The sequence below is a fragment of the Budorcas taxicolor genome, chromosome 21 (assembly GCF_023091745.1).
Source record: "Budorcas taxicolor isolate Tak-1 chromosome 21, Takin1.1, whole genome shotgun sequence".
NCBI classification, from domain to species: Eukaryota; Metazoa; Chordata; class Mammalia; order Artiodactyla; family Bovidae; genus Budorcas; species Budorcas taxicolor.
In genome coordinates this window covers 65,362,532-65,384,702 of record NC_068930.1, presented here as the reverse complement: position 1 = coordinate 65,384,702, position 22,171 = coordinate 65,362,532, and the positions used below count along the sequence as shown (strand labels likewise).

The 22,171-nt window shown below is 42.4% G+C and overlaps 1 protein-coding gene across 1 annotated transcript in view; it reads right to left on the bottom strand.

Annotated features, from left to right (window-relative positions):
- VRK1 (VRK serine/threonine kinase 1) overlaps nucleotides 1-19,599 on the bottom strand; it is a 79,756-nt gene extending 60,157 nt beyond the window's left edge. Inside the window, exon 1 of the mRNA XM_052659958.1 lies at nucleotides 19,543-19,599. The gene's annotated coding sequence lies outside the window, so the exon portion shown is untranslated. The remainder of the gene's footprint in view (nucleotides 1-19,542) is intronic.
- Nucleotides 19,600-22,171: the final 2,572 nt, after the last annotated feature.

Genomic DNA, 22,171 nt, shown 5'->3' with positions numbered 1-22,171 from the left:
CACTCAAACTCATGTCCATCGAGTCGGTGATGCCATCCAGCCATCTCATCCTCTGTCGTCCCCTTCTCCTCCTGCCCCCAATCCCTCCCAGCATCAGAAGTCTTTTCCAATGAGTCAACTCTCTGCATGAGGTGGCCAAAGTACTGGAGTTTCAGCTTCAGCATCATTCCTTCCAAAGAACACCTAGGACTGATCTCCTTTAGAATGGACTGGATGGATCTCCTTGCAGCCCAAGGGACTCTCAAGAGTCTTCTCCAACACCACAGTTTAAAAGCATCAATTCTTTGGCACTCAGCTTTCTTCACAGTCCAACTCTCACAGTCATACATGACCACTGGAAAAACCATAGCCTTGACTAGATGGACCTTTGTTGGCAAAGTAATGTCTCTGCTTTTCAAATATGCTGACTTCCTGTTAGGGACACCCAATCAATCTCCTGGGCTTTCTTGTGGCTCAGCTGGTAAAGAATTCATCTGCAATGCATGAGACTTGGGTTCGATCCCTGGGTTGGGACCCTGGAGAAAGGAAAGGCTACCCACTTCAGTACTGTGGTCTGGAAATTTTCATGGACATTATAGTCTTGGGGATGCCAAGAGTCGGACACGACTGAGCAACTTTCACTTTCACATTTCAATCAATCTCCTAGTTTCACTTAGAGAACCATGCATATCAATACAAGTATGAAAAGTAATCATGGCTGTTATGAATACCCTCAGCAACACTAACAAGTCAGTTAGTGTTAGTCACTCAATCATGTCCAGCTCTTTGTGACCCTATGGACTACAGCCCACCAGGCTCCTCTGTCCGTGGAATTCTCCAGGCAAAAATACTGGAGTGGGCTGCCATGCCCTCTTCCAGGGGATCTTCCCAACTCAGGGACTGAACCAAGGTTTCCAGCATTGCAAGCAGATTCTTTACTATCTGAGTCAAATATAAGACAACAAATCATGCGAATTTAGAAGTGAACTTCCATAGATAATGATCCTATCAATTCATAGGTTTATTCCTGAAGAACATTAAGCTAAACTCAAAGAAACATTAAGCTAAACTTAAGACTGTGACACAATCTTTAGAAGCAATTTGTCATACTAGTCATGGTTTTGCACCTAAGCTGCAAAGAACTAGGTGAAGACTCAAACTTCTAACTTGGAAAAAGAAAGCAGATTATCTTCATAGGAGAAAAATTTCCTTCTACTCAGATTTTTTAAACTTGTATTAAAAGTGATTAACATTAGATTTTTATAAAAAGTTTTAGTACAGTGAATAAAATGTTTAAAATACAGTATCAGATGTACTTCAATTTTTATTTCCTTTAAATGATATCCAGAAGTTCTAAAGGAGGAACACTAATTGCAGAACTAACTTTAACTGAAAATATACAGCACGGCACAATTTAAAACACACGCCCAAGACACCTCACTGCCACCACTTCCCCCCAAAAGTAACAATTTCATGTGGTTTCTGCCCTGCACTTCTCCTTCCAACTTTTGATGTAGTGGTTAAAAGATCCAAATAGGTCTCCACGAATCAACCGTGAAGAAGACACTACAGTAATACCTGGAAAACTCCTTACTTTGCCCAGACGAAGGCATCGACTCAAAGAAAGGAGCAAGCTTAAAGATGCCGAATTCAAAGGGAGGCAGCACCTGGCCCCTTGACCCAGAAGCTCTACAAAAAAGAGCTAAAAGGAATGCTTCTTTATGTAAAGAAAACACTGAAAATTTTCTAAAATTAGAAACTTTGAACTATATTGCTAATTTATGAGATAACATTTAGCACACTTTGATGCTCTTGTTAAATGATAGATTTCCCATTAGCTCTATGGCGGCAGGGGTGGGAGGGGTGCGGCGTGGCGGAAAAATTAACTACCGAACTTGGGTCCCGGTAATTCTCCAGGTGTTCACTATTAAATCTCCACAGGATAGCGACTGAACAACATCCTTCCTTGTACACTCTTGCAGCAGGGCTCCAAGGAAGACTATTTCTAAATACTCTAAAGGAAATTAAGATGACCAAACAGTCACCGTAAATCAGAATAGGGCTACAGTCATTAAAAAATTCTGCATGAAAACATAATAAACATTTCAGCATCCCAGAGAAGGGTGTTCTATGCAACACACAAAATAAAACACACAGGCCTCAAGAAAATTAATAAATTTGACAAAATAAAAACTCTCCACAGATTAAAAACACCATAAACAAATTCAAAGACAAATGAAAAATATGTACAGAATATGTGACAAAAGGCTTATTTTCTCAGTACATATTAAAGAATCCTATAGATTATAAGAAAGTCAAAAATACAACAGAAAAATGGCAAAGTGGCAGAGAAAGGCAAATTCATGGAAAAGGAAATACAAATAACCTTAAAAAAAAATTAGAGGAATTAGCAAATGCAAACAAAGTAAAAAAGGGATATAATGAACTCCTATGTACACATCACCCAGTTTCAACAATTACTCACATACTACCAGTTGGTATACCCAATTCATAGCCCCTCCCAAGAGTATTTCAAAGCACACCTCAAATACAGTATCATTTCATATGTAAGAAGTATTTACTTCTAACAGGGACTTTCTAAAAATACAACCACATTAACATTGTCACATCAAACAAAATAACAATTCCTTAATATCACTTAATAAATAAATGTTCAAATATCCCCAAGTGTCTTAAAAAAAAAATCTTCCTATAGTTGATTTCTTAGTCACTGTAACTGGCTGATATGTCTCTGAATCTCTTAAGCAGACAAGTGCCACCTCCCTCTTTTTCTTTTTCTTTCCCTTGTTGGTGTTCCACACTTTGGATTTTGCTGATTATCTTTTAATTGTCAAACTTTACCCCTGTACTTTTTGTTACTGTGATTGCTAAAACTGCTCTATCTCTGGTATCTACCTTTCAGCAAGAGACCACCAGAACACACCTCTAGTCCTATGAGTTGGAAGAACACACACCCACAGAACAGTGGGGCATCTTGATAAGAGAATGGTGTAAAGAACTCCCTGGGGGTACAGTGGATAGGAATCAGCCTGCCAATGTAGGAGACATGGGTTCGATCCCTGGTCCAGGAAGATGCCACATGCTGAGGGCAACTAAAGCCTGCACGCTGCAACTACTAGAGCCTGCGGGCCTAGAGCCCGTGCTCCGCGATGAAGGGCAGCCTCTGCCCACCACTAGAGAAAAGCTTGTCCGAAGCAACGAAGACCCAGTGCAACCAAAAATAAATAAACTAATCTAAAAAAGAAAAAAAAAGAATATGACAGGATTTGGGTTTTGCTCGGGTAAGCCTGGGGAGGGTCTAGGAGGGAAGCTTCCCTGATAGCTCAGTTGGTAAAAAATCTGCTGGCAGTGGAGGAGACATCAGTTCAATTCCTGGGTTGAGAAGGTCCCCTGGAGAAGGGAAAGGCTACCCACGCCAGTATTCTGGCCTGGAGAATTCCACAGACTGTACAGTCCATGGGGTCACAGAGTCGACACAACTGAGTGACTTTCACTTTTCAGGGAAGCCAGAGTTTCTCTAAACTGGGTGCAGTTAGAAAGCACGGGGAGTCTATGTTGGGTGTCTCAATAAATCTTATTTGAGAGGAGACAGGAACAAAGACAAAGTGGTAACTGGTAAAGAAGCTGTGGTCACTCACTCCAGCCAAGTATTCTGCGGATGGCAGCAACTCTGGCATTGCTTGTGCTTTGTCTCGGTTTTCTGTGCTCGCAGAGAAGCCTGGTGTGAGGCGTTTTGTGAGGCTGGCTGCTGAGCTGGAGGACGCAGGGCCAGCTGTGCCCCGGGCAGCTCCTGACGCTGGGCCACTCCTCGCTTTTCTTTTGCCCTCGACAATGAAGCCCTTCCAGCTGGCCACCCTGTCCCTCTGACTCGACCCCAAGAGTGTTGGATATTTTTCTGGTCTCACAACCCGGGACAGTACGTCAACAGGGCCAAGAATCAAAACGTACGGATGGCAAGTATAATTTTTTGTAAAAGATGCCTCTTTTGCTAATTAACAGAAGCACTGAGAGAGTAGAGTCCATACTGCAGAATCATTTGCAAAATGAAAAGTTTTTAGGTGGTAAAATATTTGCTTTAATGACTATATAAACATCATAAAAATAGTATTGAAAGACAAAAGAGAAACATATCCTTGTTACTACAAATACACAGCCTACTGTTAAAAGAAGGATGACTTCCAAAGATCAAGAGGACAAAAGTAACAAAATAACCGATGTATAACTCGCCAGAAAAATGCTTTTCGTTGCAGTTTGCTAATACAAAACATGACAAAAATTCAGCTGGAAAAACTTGGATGTGATAAACTACTGCAGAATATACGATAAAATAGGTAAGAAAATACTGTATAAAAACAGTATGAAGAGACCATCTTGTAGATTCCAGTGAACAACGCTGAAGATTCTAAAGTCAGTTTCTTCTGCAACCTCAGCATCTGGATGATGGCATTTGTGTTACCATTCCTTACTGAGAGGTCCAGATAAAATCAAGTACTCAGAAATCTACCTGCAAAAGAAAAGTGATAAGAGCACCAGCCCATACCCCCTTGCACGCCTCTCACGATGCCTGTGACACCATGTATCACCATGAGTTGCCTATGTGCTGTGCCTGTGTGATGTATTTTATGAGGATATGAAGTCAGGGAATCTATCTTACCCCAGTATCCCTTGAGTCTAACATATCACCTGGTGAGAAACCAACAGCTATTTCCTAAAACTAGGCTGAATGAAGCTGTGGTCCAGGGCCACCTGCTATTGAGACAAGGTCCAACTTCTCCAGGTCCTTTTCCTTAACTAAAATGACTTCAGTTAAAGTTTAAGCAGGTGCTTAACCTACTGGCTTTTAAGGGAAGAAGCATGGTTCATTTTAGAAGCAGGATGAACTACAAAAGGATCTATTCCAATAACCAGGAGATGTATATTTTTCATTCTAAGGTATTTCACAATTATATATTTTGCCAATGGAATCTGTTGCCAAGAGAATGCAAAAGGGCTAGAGAACCTTCTTGACCTGCCTGCTCACTTCAGGAAAAATAAATGGTCCCTAAACAAAAGGAAAGAAATATAAAGGAAGGAAAATCGAGGGAAGAATGTTTCTAGTTGCAAATACATCAAGGTGATTCAAGGTGAACATTAGAAGGTTAATGAACTCAATAAGAAAAAGGCAACCAATTTAAAAACATACCAAGGATTTAAATAGAAATTTCTCCAAAACAGATAAACAACTGGCCAAGAAACACACAAAAAGATACTTGACCTCATTAGTCATTAAGAGAAATAAAAATCAAAACCGCAATGAGATACTACTTCACACATGCTACCACGGATACAAACAAAAAGACAGAAAATCACCAGAACTGGTGAAGATTTGAGAGAACCGAACCCTCAAACAACTGCCAGTGAAAATGTAAAAAAGATGCAGTCAGTTTGGAAAACAGTTTGGCAATTCCTAAAAATAAGTTAAACAGAGTTACCACGTAACCCAACAGTTCCAAGGGTAGTATATACTCAGGAAATATGAAAACGTGTACACATAAAAAACCTGTGCATAAATGTTCACAGTAGCATTACTCATAATAGTCCACAAATGGAATCCACTCAAGTGTTCTTCGATGGGTGAATGGATAAATGTGATATATCCATACCCTGGGATCTTATTCAGCAATAAAAAGAAACAAAGCACAGATTCTGGTACAACACGGATGAACTTTAAAAACATGCTAGGTGACAGAAGACACTCACAAAACACCACATATGGTATGACTTCAATCATGTAAAACTTCAAAAACAGGTAAATTTGCAGAGACAAAAGCAGATTAGCAGTTTCCTAGGGCTCTAGGGGGTGCTTCCCAGGTGGTTCAGTGGTAAAGAATCTGCTTGCCGATGCAGGAGATGCAGGAGACACAGGTTTCACCCCTGGGTCGGGAAGATTCCCTGGAGGAGCAAATGGCAACCCACTCCAGTGCCTGGAAAATCCCATGGACAGAGGAGCCTGGTGGGTTACAATCCATGAGATCACAAAGAGTTGGACCGGACTCAGCAACCCTGAGCATGCACGCAGGGTTCTGGGGCGTATGGAAGAGAATGAAGACTGACTGCTAGTTAGTTGGTGGGGGAGTTCTCTCAGGGTTGACGAAAATATTCTAAAATTAGATTACGGTGATGGTTACAGTCCTGTGGCTAGACTAACACTGAACAATACCCTTTGAATGAGTGAACTATACGATAACTGAACTGTGTCTCAATAATGCCTTTTTTTTTTTCTATGACAGGTGGCATGCGGGATCTTAGTTCCCCTACCAGGGATTGAACCCATACCCCTGCACTGAGAGCGCAGAGTCTTAACCACTGGACTGCGAGGGAAGTCCCAATAAAGCTTTTTTTAAAAAAAGTTAATGACAGGGAAAATGTGATATCAAGAATGACGAAGGAGTTATGACATTCTGCATAAGGAAATTATACTTTCTGAATGAAGGACAGAAATCACCCCGACACAGACTACCAAGAAGACTGAGGAACCAGCTAAAGGCAGATTTTGCTATGTCACCAGTGTGGTTCCTGACCGCTTCACTGAAGGCACCAGTACAGTACACAGCTATTTGCAGGAACTGCCACATGGGAGAGAGAATTCACCGAGACCGTAACTCATTTGATCACGAATGCCTTCTGCTGATCCCTGAAACTCTACATTGTCATCTGTGGTTCTTAGAAGTTCAAGTCGGAAACCAAAGGAAAGGACAACTGAAATGAACAGTTGTGTCTATGTGAATGGCATTCAACCTGGAATTGGTGTCCTGAACGACGGCTTACCAAAACAGGACAGTGGGCTCCTGGCAAGGGACAGAGTACAGCAAGATCAGAAGACCACGTGCGGGGCAAGGCCTTGCCGCCGTGATGAAGAAAAACTAGATGGCAGGCTCACCATAGCAGTGATCACATTAAGCTGGGGGAGATCAGGAACACATTAGGTCCCGGAAACCAGATTCATGAAGATTCTTACAGGCCTAAATAAAACTGCACGCTGAGCAGAATGATTCAACAAACCAGAGCCAGAAGGAAGACCAGAAACATTTCATTCAGATCCTTCATACTGCAGGTGAAGTTGAGGCCAGACGGTTTTAATAGTCTGCCCAAGTTCAGAAGGTGCATTAAGGGTAGATGAAGGCTGAGAATGCAAGAATGCTCACTCTCAGGCTGCTGCTCACCAGGCCCAGCACTACCTGCTACTAGCTGTGGAGATAAGCGAACGGGGAGAAAAGGAAACTTGGCCCACCTCACCACACACAAAAAATCAATTCCTGGAGACTGAGACCTAAATGTGAAAGGTCAAAGGATAAAACTTCTTCAAGATAACATAAGAAAATATCTTCACAACCACAGAGTAGCAAAACTTTATGAACAAGACACGGAAAACACTAGTCAAAAAGGAAAAGATTTGTAAACTGAAATTGATTAAAATTTAGAATTTCAGTTCATCTACAGACACAAGAGTGAAATGGCAAGCCACAGGATGGAAAGAGATTTTTACAGTTCATATTTTCAACAAAGACTTCATATCCAGAATACACAAAAACCCCAACATTTCAATAAGAAAAAAAAAAAGACAAGACGATTTGTTTAAAATGGGCAAATGACACTTGAATAGACACTTTATAAAACAAGATATTTAAAAGGCTAATAGCAAATGAAAAGGTGCTCAAGTCACCAGTTAACAAAAAAATGTCAATTAAACCACACTGAGATCTTCAACACAACCACAGAATAGTTTAAAAAAAAAAAAAATGTAATGTTTAACTGATAGTACCAAGCATAGGTGAAGCTGAAGAGCAATGGGAACTGTGTTTTCTGATAGAAGCATGAATTGGTACACACTTTGGAAAACTGGCAGTAACTATCAAAGCTAAAGATACACATACACTGGGACTAGCAATTCTACTCAACTAAAATGAATACAGATGTGAACCAAGAGATATGAACAAGAATGATTTCAGCAGCATTCTTCAAAACTTCTCCAAAGTGGAAACTTCCAATATCCACCTACAATTACAACAGAATGGATAAATTGTGTCTACAATTTATGGTGGTTTTTAAAAATTGTCACAGAACTTTCGACACACCTTTCATAAAGATGTGAGGTCTAAGTTTTTTCCCCTTGAATCCAGGCAGACATGTGTCCATTTCAACCAACAGAGTACAGTGGAAGTGACGCTGTGTGACCTCAGGATGAGTCACTCTCAGCAAGCTTCCTGTGGGAACCCACTCCACATGCGTGAAGAGCCAAAGGCCCCGTGAGAACCTGCAGCCAGGGCACAGCCACCTTCAGAGCAACCGCTATACCAGTGACCACCTCTCCGTCTCAACGGAAATCTCTGCTTCTGGATGCAGACGATGACTTTCCTCTGGTTGAAGACCATCATCGACCCCGTTTACACCCTTTCCAGCAGCAATATCTGAACACCATCCAAACAATCTACTCAAAAGCTGCAAAGAAGCAAAGCAAGTTTCAAGTAGAAGTCTTTGCCTCCATTCAAACTGTTTTAGATATACCACTGGAAAAACAAACAGCCACTTTCAAAAGAAAAAAAAAGTTAAGTACTCCAGTCAACAATCCCAGACGGTCCTGGTCTTCATGACATCCCAGCCAAAGCGCCATACACGTCAGTGAGGAACCCTGAAACGACAGGTCAAGCTGTCCTAACCAAATTCCTAACCCACAGAATCCATGAGCATAGTAATATGGTTGCTGTTTAACTCCCACTAAGTTTGGTGTTGTTGTAACAGATGGTGGCTCAGACGTAAAGCGTCTGTCTTTGGTGTTAGGTAGTAATCAATAACCAAAAAACTCATGTATTATACAGTAACAGTTAACCAGAATTAGAGAGCTACTACCAACACACGCAACATACTATATGCAGCATGAATGAATCTCAGATGTGTGTGAGCTCAGTCACTTAGTCACGTCCAACTCTGACTACAGCCCACCAGGCTACTCTGTCCATGGGATTTTTCATGCTAGAATACTGGAGTGGGTTGCCACGCCATCCTCCAGGGGATCCCAACCCAGGGATCGAACCCAGGTCTCCCACATTGAAGGCAGATTCTTTACCGTCTAAGCCAGCAGGGAGGGTATGAAAGTAAAATAAAGAGTAACTCTAGGTTTTCAGGCATAACTGACTAGGTAATACCATTAACTGAACAGTTAAACCATGGGGCAAATAAAACCAGGAGGAGCAGAAAGCAGACAACGTCCTATTCATTTTGTATTCAAGGATCTACCCCAGTATTTAACACACAATCTCTCCAGCTTCCAAGATAAACTCATTTTCACCCTACTTCTTTTGGCCCACCCCTTCCTGGTCTCCTCTGTTGCCTCCTTTGTGTCCAGCTGCCTCTTAGTATCAGGATTCCCAGGTTTCCATGCCCAATTCCCCTTTCAGACACGTGCATGCACACACATATCTTTCTCCCATATTTTCAATCTCAGTTGATAGCATCGTTATCACCTACTTGTTCTTTTAAGCTAAAAACTTCAGAGTTGACCAAGAATTTGGATTGCAGTTAGCTAAATTTAAAAAAAAAATTTAACAGGATAAGCAGATGTTATCATGTTAAAACCCCAAAACTAATGCATAAAAACAGGCTAAAGAAGACATGGCTTAAATAGATCTAAGGGTTTTACTCAACTCTAGGTTCAACATATCACGTGGTCATTAAGAGGATACAAGCTGATAATAAAGGATACAGCTGAAAGCATGTAGATGATGAAAGGTAATCTTTCCTATCCTAACAGAAAAGTGGATCTAAAATAAGGGATGCAACTCAAAAAAAATTTTTTTTTAATTTATCAAGCCCTGCATGGAGTACTGCATTCAATTTTAAGTACTACCATTTAAAAAAATAAAAATAAATTAAATCAAAGGAAAGTCACTCATGTGGTGAAATGACATGAAATCAAGACTTGTAAGAAACAGTTGATGAACCAGATGACGTTTCAACTCAAAAAGACTGAGAAGACTTGATGACCATTTCCAAGTATTTGAAAGACCATAATGTGGAAGAGGGATTGAGCTTGTCCTACATGCCTCCAAAAGACAGAACTGGGTAGGAAAAATACAGACTTCCACTCAACCTAAGAAAGTACTTACTGACAGTCAACACTTCATTAAGAACAGGAGCGAGCAGTGGCTCTCAAACAGGGACAATTCTGTGCCCCCTGGCCGGGGATGGTGAACACCCAACAATTCAGAGAACAATCCCACACAACAAAGGGCAACTCATCTAAAATGTCACCAGTTCCATGACTGAATAACCCTTTTCTATAGGTAGTGAGCTCCCTGTTGTTGGAGGCAATCCATTATAGACTAAACAATGTGATGATATCCAATACACGACTTTCAAGAATGGTATTAATAGGAAATGAGTGGAAAAAAGATTTCCTGTTTCAAGTAACTCTCCAGAGAAAAATGCCCTCAGGTATATTACAGCAATGATGATGATGATACACGCTTACTGAACACATACAGTGGACCGGTCATTACACCAAGCAATTCACTGTACATGTTTCACAGGCCATTCTCACAACCACCCTATGAAACAGCTATTATTTCACCTTGATGTGATGGTAAAATTAGGTTACCCTGATGTCACACAGCCATCAGTCTGTGAACTCAGGTCTACCTGACTCCAACCAATTATGTACATCACTGTCCACACCATAAATACCTATGGCTTCAGAGCTTCTGTAGGCTAGAAAAAAAAATGCAACAGCATCTATTCTAGAAGTATCGGGACCATGTCTGAACAGTTTTGTACTCACTGCAAACCAAGTTGGCTTGGAAAAAAAGAAAAGGATTATTTGAAGTAGTCCTGGGATGAAAGAGAGGACAATTATCCTGATTGTCCCCAATTGCCTACTTCTGTAAGCGCCAAGAAGCTCTTACATACCCATGGAATCTCAGTCAGAGGCTGAGATTAATGATGGCATCCCTTTATCCATAGGCGTGAACGCTCAGGATGGACAGACGTTTGAACATCCCCGACTGGGAATCCTGCCCTTAACAAATACACGGGTTTCTTGGCTGCCTCTACGCATGCCCATCTGTCAGGATGGCAGTGTGCCTGCTCACATGTTGGTCAAACTGTCACTAGGGCATAGGTGCCAAGCAATGATAGTTTTAAATGGGCAGCTTGCATAGCACTGTAAGAGCTTGCTCTTCTGCAGAAAAAAAAAAAATTCTGTTTTAATACTGAAGGGTTGCGATCATGAGTGAAATAGTCTTGGTCAATCTAAACATTTCAGTGGGGAAAAGATCTAGACTTGTAGAAAAGAATCAGACTAAGAAAATTAAATCAAAGAGAAAAACTGCTCTGAAGGCAAATAAGTGATCACACGAAAGCTTCTCACACTGCCAGTCTTTCATTAATACACGTCACAGTAATCTCTTATGCAGTAAAATCCTTTGCTCAACAAGTCATCACTGATGTTTTATAAAAACGAGATGATACGCTTTTCCATGTTTTAAATTTTAAAAAGTATAAATGCATGGATATTTAGCAGTTTGACATTAAAAAAGTTCTATTTGTTGAGAAGCTATTTTTTAAATGACAGAAGTCTAATCTACATCTAAGATAATCTTTTAAATGCACAAGAGAAGGCAGAAACCAAATGAGAGTCCCAAAGGTGAACAGAAAAAGAAATATAATTTGTTCAGGGACAGAAATCAAGAACAGGAAATGGTTGTTAAGAAAACAGAAACTGAGTATTTCTGGTCACAAATTAATAAATTAAGACGGGGGCTGTCACCTGTCACATCCTCAACTACAAGAAAAATGTGTCTAGACTACATCTAAGCTTTCTATTCCCTCTCTAAAGACCCTTCCCTCACTGGCAGGAAGCATCTTATGTTCTCACTGCCTGGAAAGTCCTTCCTCAGACTAAACCCTAATCCTGCCATCTGAGCTGTCTGTCCTTGTTCAGTCCTCGGTGACTCTGAAGAACAGCTGGTCATCACCACTCTCCGTGTGGTTCTTCAAATACAAGTATCAGGACGTTCTGATTAAATAACCCGAGTCTGCTCTTAGCCATGATAAATAAAAGAGATTCCATTAACTTTTTCTCATCGGACCAATTCATCAACTCTTTTATGTTTTCATCATTTCAGTTGCTCATCTCTTGGACTCTTTTTAGGCCTGATAAGAAATGTCATCCAAAGTTAACAACGAGCCAACACACACAACTTACTACAGGAAGCATTAATATGGAGTTAGAAAGTCCAGCAGAGTTCTCAGTAGCCATCACTAAGGAGAAAAATCTGAAAAAGTGGCACAAGTCTGAAATCTACCAAAGCCCTTCTGAGAAATACAAGGGACTTACTGTTATAAGGTAACAACACTGTCAGGGTCATGGCTGTATCTGCTCTTCCTACTAACCTAGCACTGCCATCTGAGTGCTTGCTTAGTAACTCAGTCGTGTCCAACTCTTTGTGACACCATGGACTGTAGCCCGCCAGGCTCCTCTGTCTGTGGGATTCTTCAGGCAAGAATACTGGAGTGGGTTGCCATGCCCTCCTCCTCCAACCCAGGAATCGAACCCACGTCTCTTATGTCTCCTGAGTTGGCAGGCGGGTTCTTTACCACTAGCACCACCTGGGAAGCCCCATCACTGCCATACATACCCCTAAAAAAAAGTCTCTTGAAGACTATTTCTACCATATCCTTCTTCCTGCTCCAGAACCCACAGTACCTTCTAGCAGTCAATAAATTAATTATAAACTAGCCAGCAGCTTCCTAGACACATGAATGAATTATCCTCCCCTGATGTCCCTCCTCCCCTTCTCTCCCATGACACCCCAAAACAGCCAGTTCTAATTTTCTCTAGGACCTAAATTTGCTCATGATATTCTCTAAAATGTTTTCCCACTTCCCCTCAAATCTATACATTTTTTCAAGACTCAAGCCATGAGTCTTTATACCTTCAGACATCTGTATTAATTTTCATACTTAATTGCTTATTCATTTCCTTCTGTCTTCATTTTGTTTGCAGTTTACAGCCAACTAATTTTTGATAAAGATTAAAAAAAAAAAAAAAGACTCAATGGAGAAAGCATAGTCTTCTCAACAAATGGTTCTGGAACAAGCAGACATCCATTTACAGAAGGAAAAGAAAAGAAAAAGACCTAAAAGTCATACTCCATGCAAAAATTAACCCGAAAGGGATTCACTAATCTCAATGTAAGACATAAAATTATTAAACAGTTAGGAGAAAACTTGGAACATCTATCTGACCTATGGTTCGGTAAAGAGTTCTGAGACATGCATGACACCAAAAACGATCCATACATTGGTAAGCTGGACTTCATGAAAATTAAAACCTTTTGTGCTGCAGAAGACACTGTAAGAGAATGAAAAGACAAGCCACAGACTGAGAAAACACATTTACAAATCACATATCTGGCAAAGGACTTGTATTCAGAATATATAAAGAATACTCTAAATTCAACAGTAAGAAAACAAATTAGAAAACAGGAAAATGATTTGAACAAAGACAGATATGACTGTGTGGGAAAGAAAAAAAAAATTCCTCTATCATTCTAGGTTCTTTTGCTACTCTATCAATTAAATTGGCCTAAGACAAATTAACAGGAGAAAAACTAATTGTACCTCCATAAAAATATGGGACCCAAGGACAGGACAGGCCACTGAGGCTTATTTGCCATCCTGAGCAGAGGAGGGACATGGGGCTGGGACTTCAAAGAGGAGGAAGGTAACTCAGACATGGGATCAGATGTTTGTTATTAGATGCCACACAGTTAGGTCTTTCAGTTAAAAGTTATCTCTGGTAACAGCTCTCTCTGACCAGGCTCCTTATCTAAACTAATTTGTCAGTTGAGGGGGCGGTAAAAAGCTCTGAAATCTTTTGGGTCTTCATTGTCTTTGGCTTAAAGTAATCCACTTGCTATAGTGACACATTTTGTGGAGGCTTGTTCTGAACCACTTCAAAGGACAAGCATATGGAAAGATGTTGAACATCATTAGCCATCAGGAAAATGCAAATTAGAGCCATTCTGAAATACCAATATACAGCTATTAAAATGGCTAACATAAAAAATACTGCTAACACCAAATGCTGGTAAAAATGTGGAAAATTGATCACTTATATAGTGATGACAGGACTGTAAGATGGCACAGCTCTGGGAAAGTTTGCAGTTTCTTAGTGGATAAAACATATACTTACTCCTACAACCCAACATCATGGAGCATAATAGTGATCAAAATTAGGAAACTCACTGATACAGTGTTAATAAGTACTTATTCAAACTTCTGGTAGGCTGCAGTCCCATGGGGTCACTAAGAGTCGGATACGACTGAGCGACTTCACTTTCATGCACTGGAGAAGGAAATGGCAACCCACTCTGGTGTTCTTGCCTGGAGAATCCCAGGGACGGGGGGAACGTGGTGGGCTACCGTCTATGGGGTCACACAGAGTCGGACACGACTGAAGTGACTTAGCAGCAGCATTCAAACTTCAGTTTTTACCCTGTGTGTGTGTGTGTGTGTGTGTGCACATCCCGTGACATTTCATCATATGTAAAGATAATTAAAACCATCACAATAACCAAGCCACCGAACTGTTCAATCACCTCCAAAGAAACTCCCCCAGGCTACACTACAGTAACATCATACTCCCAGCTCTCACTGTGGCAAAAGGGAACCACTTTTCTCCACTGCTGTAACTTTATCGTCCTGGGAACGTCATATAATGGAGTGTGAATCACACAACCTTTTGACTCGGTACTATGCCCTTAAACTCCATCCAAACTGTTGCTCGTGTCAGTAGTTTGCTCCTTTTTGTTAGGAGTCGTTTTCCATTATATGGCTAAACCTCATTTTATTTGACCATTCACCCACTGAAGGATGCGTGGGGCTGTCTCTGGGTTTTGGCTTTTATAAACGAAGCCACTAGAACATTCACGTACAGGTCTTCATGTGAACCTAAGTTTTTATTTTCTGAGGATAAATGCCCAGGAGTGCAACTGCTGGGTCATGTGCGTGGTGTATGTTTAACTTTTTAAGAAACTGTCAAACTAAATCCCAGAGTGGCTGCACCATTTCACATGGGCTGCAACATGTGAAGTAATGCATTTCAAAGTCACAATTTCTACAATATTTTCTAAAAGCTTGTAAAACCAGTAAGATTAAGCCTCTTAAATGTTATATCCTGGCCTTTTTTTTTTTTTTAATGAATTTCTAAAACTTTGCCCCTGATTCCCAAAAGACTTTTTTCCTTATTACCTCTAATAAAGAATGCATAATTAGATACAATCTGTACGGTGATAGCTCTGCTACCATGTTAAATAGTAAATTACAATAACAAGTGGAACAAAACCAACAATTCCAGCAGAAACAGCAAAAGTTTGTTTCTCTATGTTCCTGACAGTCTATGAAGACTGAAGGCTTAATGGCACTTTCTAACACGCCATGTGATCACAATGCATTTATACGCAGCATTATCAAACAATGGCATTTGTTCAGCTGTTATTAATACTTCATAAGACAATTTGAGGAAAGCAATTAATCTGAAATAAAGCTGTAGTTATCTTAGCTCTAAGATTTCTAACTTCATGACTTTTTTAAAAATTCTGGATCTAACTGACAGAGATAATGGGGCCTCTCTGGGATTCTTGAAACAAGGAGCCAGCACTATCGAGACTGTCTGCCCCAAACGTGAGCGGCAGCAAGACGGGCAGCCTGCAAAGAGAAAACTAAATAAACGCACAGAAGGAAACTATGATGCCAGGCAAAGCAAAAGATGGTGCTGCCCTTTGCCCACTGGCCTTCCAGTTCTCATTCAGACTGGATACTGAGCTCCGTTAAGACAACTGTGCCCAGAACATTCCCAAATCTCAAATGAATAACCCTGCAACTTAATTACATGACTTCCATCCAGCGTATCTTCCCACTTATTACATACGGCTTCTTAATCAACACTCCAGTCTACGTGTAGGTTTAATATTCACCCTAAACATTGGGCAGTGCGGACAGCATCTCATTTTCAAGTCGGAGATGGTTCCTTTCTCTTGGGTCAGAGACCCATGGAGAGACAGGACTAACTGCCAAGAATCATGGAAATCCACGTACCTCCATGAAGACTAAACAAACAACACAATTCAAGCTGACAAAAACGCTGTGGCTAACAGAATCCTTGATAAATTCACCAATGAATGTTACTAGTAGTAGTTTCCTGTCGTTGGTATTTATCAGTGAATATTAAAAATCAAACTCCAATTACAGGGGAAGGGCAGATTTCATACCTATCCAGACTCTAGAGAGCTTTTCTTTCCTCAAGTGTTGTCCACTTGTCATCCAGAAAAGACAAGAAGAATGCGCTTGAGTTTGAGTGCAGAGATTCAAGGTGACATTGGGAGAGATGGAGCACCACTCGAAATTAGTTCAAAACAACAACCACGGAATGTTAGGTACTTAAATATCATTCAGAAACTAAGGGGGCAAGATATTAAAGGGCATGGCCCTCTTTACATCTTTTTTTAAAATTATTTTCAGTGGAGGCTAATTACAATATTATGGTGGTTTTCGCCATACATCAACATGAATCTTCACATCTTTATAAAGGCAAGTTAGAACATATTCACAGGAATTTGGGTCAAAGGGGCCAAATGTATCACAGAGTATAAACACATCTAGGTTACACCACCCAGCTAAACGCTTTAGCAGGATTCCATCACTTCTCCATATCATCCTTACACCCTTATTAAAAATTTCCTGTTTTCTATACTTTACCACTCACAGTATATAGTTTTTCGAATGTGCCATACACACTTCACTTTTCTTGGGCTGGGTGCTAAATAACCAAAGCTCAAAAGAATGACCTCTATTAGCTTAAAAGATAAGTTGCTTCGACAAGACACTACAATCACAAGAACAGATTCTGCCCCCAGCACAGTTCTAGGCACAGGAAATCTGGTGAATAAACAAGTTCATCTCTGGTCACTCTGAAAAATAAACTTGGCAAACATGCAAAATGTACTACCAGTCTGAAAAACATTCTCCAGGCCTATTCGGTAACCCATCCACTCTTAAAACTCACGAAGACCAATTTCCAGGAAAGCCTCAGCCACACACACACGGAGGCAGCACTTAATTTCCATTAGGTTCAATGCCTGATCTATGAAGATACTAACATTTGCATAAATTCAGGAGTCATCTTTCATTTTGATATGAGGTAAATTTTTAAGCTTTGCCTCATTTCCAGTAAGTTTTATCAAATCAAAAATACTTTCAAAGTTTTATTTTTTAAACCAAAATTCTATTCATAGCACATCATATCTTATTAGGGATGGCTTTAAGGAAAAATATGTACATAGCTGTCAAAATAAAAATCGTTTTTTTCTTTCCAAGACATCTGGGACCCTGACTTACATTATTTCTTATTATTTCACATTAGCTCTCAAAAAAAAAAAAAGAAAAAGCCTGGCCTATTTAAGAAATTTAACTTTAGGGTCTGTCAACATTTTCAATGCACTACTATTAATTTTTAAATATACAACTTGCACCCTGGAATAAAACTTAGCATAAGCTTTCCACTTAACCATCTCCTGGGCACTTACTAACTTATATGCCATGTCACATTCCTTCATTTTCTCATTTGTTTAACAAATATCCTCTCACAATTTTTACTGTGCTTAACATAAGCCATTACACTCTAAACCTGGTATTTGCACTAGACTGTTGTTGCTGTTTAGTCGCTAAGTCGTGTCTGACTCTTTGTGACCCCATGGACTACGGCCCGCCAGGCTCCTCTGTCTATGGGATTTCCCAGGCAAGAATACTGGAGTGGGTTGTCATTTCCTTCTTCAGGGGATCTTCCCGACCCAGGGATCAAATCTGCGCCTCCTACTTGGCAGGAGGATTGTTTGCCACTGACCCACCTGGAGGCCCTTCTGCACTAGATACCAGCATAATAAATGGACAGTAATGCTTAACACAACTTTACTGTCACTAGATTCAAGCTGGGTTACTATTATTATCCCAGAATCTAATGAGCAATGTTGACATGCACAGAGAACAGCACCTGTAGCAGCTTCAGCAGAGAAGTTTGTGTTAAGTGACTACGGAATTCCCTTCTACAGATGGCTGATGAACATCATCTTATCTTGGGGGAGAAAATGGCAACCCAACCCACTCCAGTATTCTCGCCTGGGAAACCCCACGGACAGAGGAGCCTGGGGAGCTACAGTCCGCGGGGGTCACAAAGAGTCTGGACACAACTGAGGGACTAAACAACAACATAAAGAACCCCTGCTGCCCTCTGAAACTTCTTCAAAACTGTAGATTAAATTCTTCCCCAAAAGTATCACACTCAGCAGGTCATGAAAGGTAAGATGCCTTTATTCTGAACTCTTAAAAATAAATGCTGCCCTATTTATTTTTAACTCTCACCAAGTTCAGCCTCCACAGATGGGCAACTGCAGTTAAAATAGCAAGAAATGAGAAAACAGTCATTAATGAGGCTCTTCAACAGTTCCTTAAACGCACCACCCTCCCAACAGCAAAACTGGTTATTTCCAGGCCGTTCCAAGAAGAGATGAGGTAAAGAAAGAGTGAACCCCAAGCAAAAAAAAGGCGGGGGGTGGGGGTGAAAAACGGGTGGCCTCAACGGGAACCTAGTGTCTGCGTCCCCTTCCTCGCTCTCTCTCTCAACCCAAAGACTCTGGTGCTTTTTGTCTAAATAAATCACCTATGAGTTTTGACACCAGAGCCAAAAATTATTTCGACAAAAGGAAAAAACTACTTGCTGCCCTTGAATACGGCTACATCAGCAAGGGTGCCAACCCGTAGCTACGGAGGGGCAACAAAAAACCGTCAGAAGGATGCTAAAATCCCTTGTAAAACTCTCCCACAGAGCTTCACAGCCTTGAACCTTGCGGTCAAGTGCAAGCAAGCTCTTACCGGCCTCAGCCGGACACCGACTGGTTAGAAACGCCTGGAACGCTACCCTCTGGGGAGCAGGCTCCTTCCCCCATCTCAGGTCTCAAGACCAACGTCACCTCCTGAGATGCTCTCCGTCACCCCTACCACTCCGGCCCACCGTCGCCTATCCTATTACTAGGGAGCTTTCCGGCATCTGCAAATGGTCCTATTTGCTTCTATTCCGACTCCCCTGCAGAGTATGAGCTCCGAGAGGGTGGAAAGACCCTGGCAGTCGAGACTGGCCTTACAAGGGCCATCTCCCAGACCCGGCCCGAGCTACCAGGACACGGCGCGAGTCTGACCGGCCTACGTGTCAGCCAGACGGGAAGCTGAACCTTGGGGACCCGCCCGGCCGGTGCAGGAAACCCAGGGCCGCAGCGGGACCTGAAGGAGCCCCGGCGGGAGAGGACGCCGGCGCCGCGCCGACCGCAGCCCTAGACACCGCCCGAGGGCACGGCCGCCCGGCCGCCCCACGCTAGCCCAGCTCCCCGGCCGCCCCCTCCACAGTCCCCGCTCTGCGCTGGCGCCCTCGGACCGCTTGGCGCGCGGCCGCCCTACCCCAAGCCGCAGACCGTCGCCTTCTGCCCAGTACGAACTTCCCGCCGCTTTCGCCGACTTGCAACTCCGCGGCGGCGCCGGCCCCGTCACACCCTGCAGTATGGGGCCTTCCCATTGGCTCAGGCGAGAGGGAGAGGCGGAGCGAGCAGGAACGCACGGGATGGGCGGAGCCCGCGCTGGCTCCCGCTGGCCCCCCCAGGAATGCCGGGAGCCGCGGGCGGCCCTCGCACTGCGTGCTGGGAAATGGAGTCTTTCACTGGCAAAGCGAGATCGCGTTGGCTCGGCCCCTGTGCGCCTCTGGGAAATGCGGTCTACAGTCTCTTGAATCCGTTCTTATCGTCGGATGTTGTATCCGTCAAAGCCCTAGGAACCGAAGTAAATATCGCCCGTGTTCGCAGTAGCTTGATTTATTAAATAATGTGTTGAAAAGAGTTGGATGTAAAAGAATATTCCCGTTTGGCCAAGCGGTGCTTCCATTTTCCCACCTACTGGTCCACACCTGCATGCTTGTCACACAGCCGCTTGGTTCTGTATATTAGGGCCTGGCTCTGGAAGCAAACAGCTCGCGATCAAATCTCGGCTCCTCCACTCTGTAACTTTGTGAACTAAATGACTTAACCCCTATGAGTCTCAATATCTTGTTTTTGTCAGGATTAAATGAGATATCCTAGAGACAGTGCTTTGTCTGTAGTAGATGCTCAATAAAGAGCAGAGAGTATTAGTCTCTCCACTCATAGCCACAAGTCTAGATCCTGTCTGTCAAAGCCTACATCCATGCCTACCTAATCTGTGTATTCCATCCGTAATTATCTTATGTTATAGTTTGCTATGTAATTCTAATCAGTTGTCTAAGCCTTCGGTAATCCATACCCATGAGACAGTAAGCTTATTTAGGGCAGCGATGCTGTTCTAGGTCAATCTCCCCAAAGTCATAGGCAGAGGGAGATTTACAGTGAAACTAATGAGGCTTAAGCACACGTCTAATCCAAAGCCTTCTGTTAACCATTTTAGTGGATTTTTGTTTTTTGGGGTTTTTGTTTGTTTGTTTTTAGTTTTGTTTTGGGTTTTGTTTTTTGGTTTTTTTTTTTTTGGCCAAGGTAAGATATTTTTGTATGATTTTCTTTAAGCTGCTGCTGCTGCTAAGTCACTTCAGTCATCTCCGACTCTGTGCGACCCTATAGACGGCAGCCACCAGGCTCCCCCATCCCTGGGATTCTCCAGGTAAGAACACTGGAGTGGGTTGCCATTTCCTTCTCCAATGCATGAAAGTGAAAAGTGAAAGTGAGGTCACTCAGTCATGTCTGACTGTTAGAGACCCCATGGACTGCAGCCTACCAGACTCCTCCATCCATGGGATTTTCCAGGCAAGAGTACTGGAGTGGGTTGCCAAGCAGACCCCCAAAATTGTGTGAACTTTGGACCTCACCGAACCTGGAATCCCTATCCACTGGACAGTGCAGTATTTTGCCTGTTGAGGTGCATTTGCCCCTCCAGATACCCTCCAATGCTCCAGATGCTCCTCCAGCCTGCCCTCCTCCCCCTAGAGGTTGATCTGTCCAAGCCACTACCAGGTTCCTGGGCTCCAGGCTCCTGGAGGATTTGGCCAGTAGGGAACCCCACAGAGGAGTGGAAGGAAAGAGAGATGTTGCTGAAAGTAAGTAATCCCCTCAATCCTGGTTGGCAAGGTCCTCTGCAGTCGGCTGAAGGCCACTGCTGCCTGGCCTTCCTCTCCAGCTTGCAGGGACAGCTCCCTCCCTCTGTGCCTCAGACCTGCAGCTGATAACCCCAGGACCACTGCTGCGCCAAGGTTACTGCTCCATCCCCATGGTTCCCACCCTCACACTTTTGCCAGTAGTCTCACTGCAAATAAACCCTCTGCAGATAAACTCTGTTTTAAATGTGTCGTCTGCTTCTTGTGGAGACTCTGATGGAAACACATGCACAAGGTGAGCACTCAGTGAATACTTGTCAGCAAAAAGGTCTCAAGATTCACACATCTCACGGGTGTGGAAGAATCTCCCCAGCAAGAGTCTGTGGCCAAAATCCTTTGAGAGAAAGATAGTCTACATATGGACACACACATATGCACACACACACGTACACATGTGCAGACACATACATATATACACATATGTGTGCACACACATAGACACATGTATACATACACATGTATACACACAGACACACATAGACACATACACATGTATACACACACATAGACACACATATATACAAACATGTATACACACACATACACATACACACACACACACACACACACACACACACACTAAGGAGTCTTGGAATAGGACTTATTTGTCCCACCATCACCATGTTCCCCTAACCTCACCATACAGTGCCAAGGGTCCCTCCCTTCACACAGGGTTGAAAACTGGCTGGCCTTGAAACACACTTTAATCAACAGGGCCTGGAATATTCCAAGGTGAGAACGGAATGTATTTATTCTGCAGCTCATGGCTCCCTCACCCTCACTCAGATGACTTGCTGTTAAACAATGCTTAGATGCAACCATGCACCAAGGCAACTGACATCTTCGACACCACCCACAGGTGCTGAGATGTCCTACTGGTGCATGGCAGGACATCAGTCCACACTGCTATCACAGAGA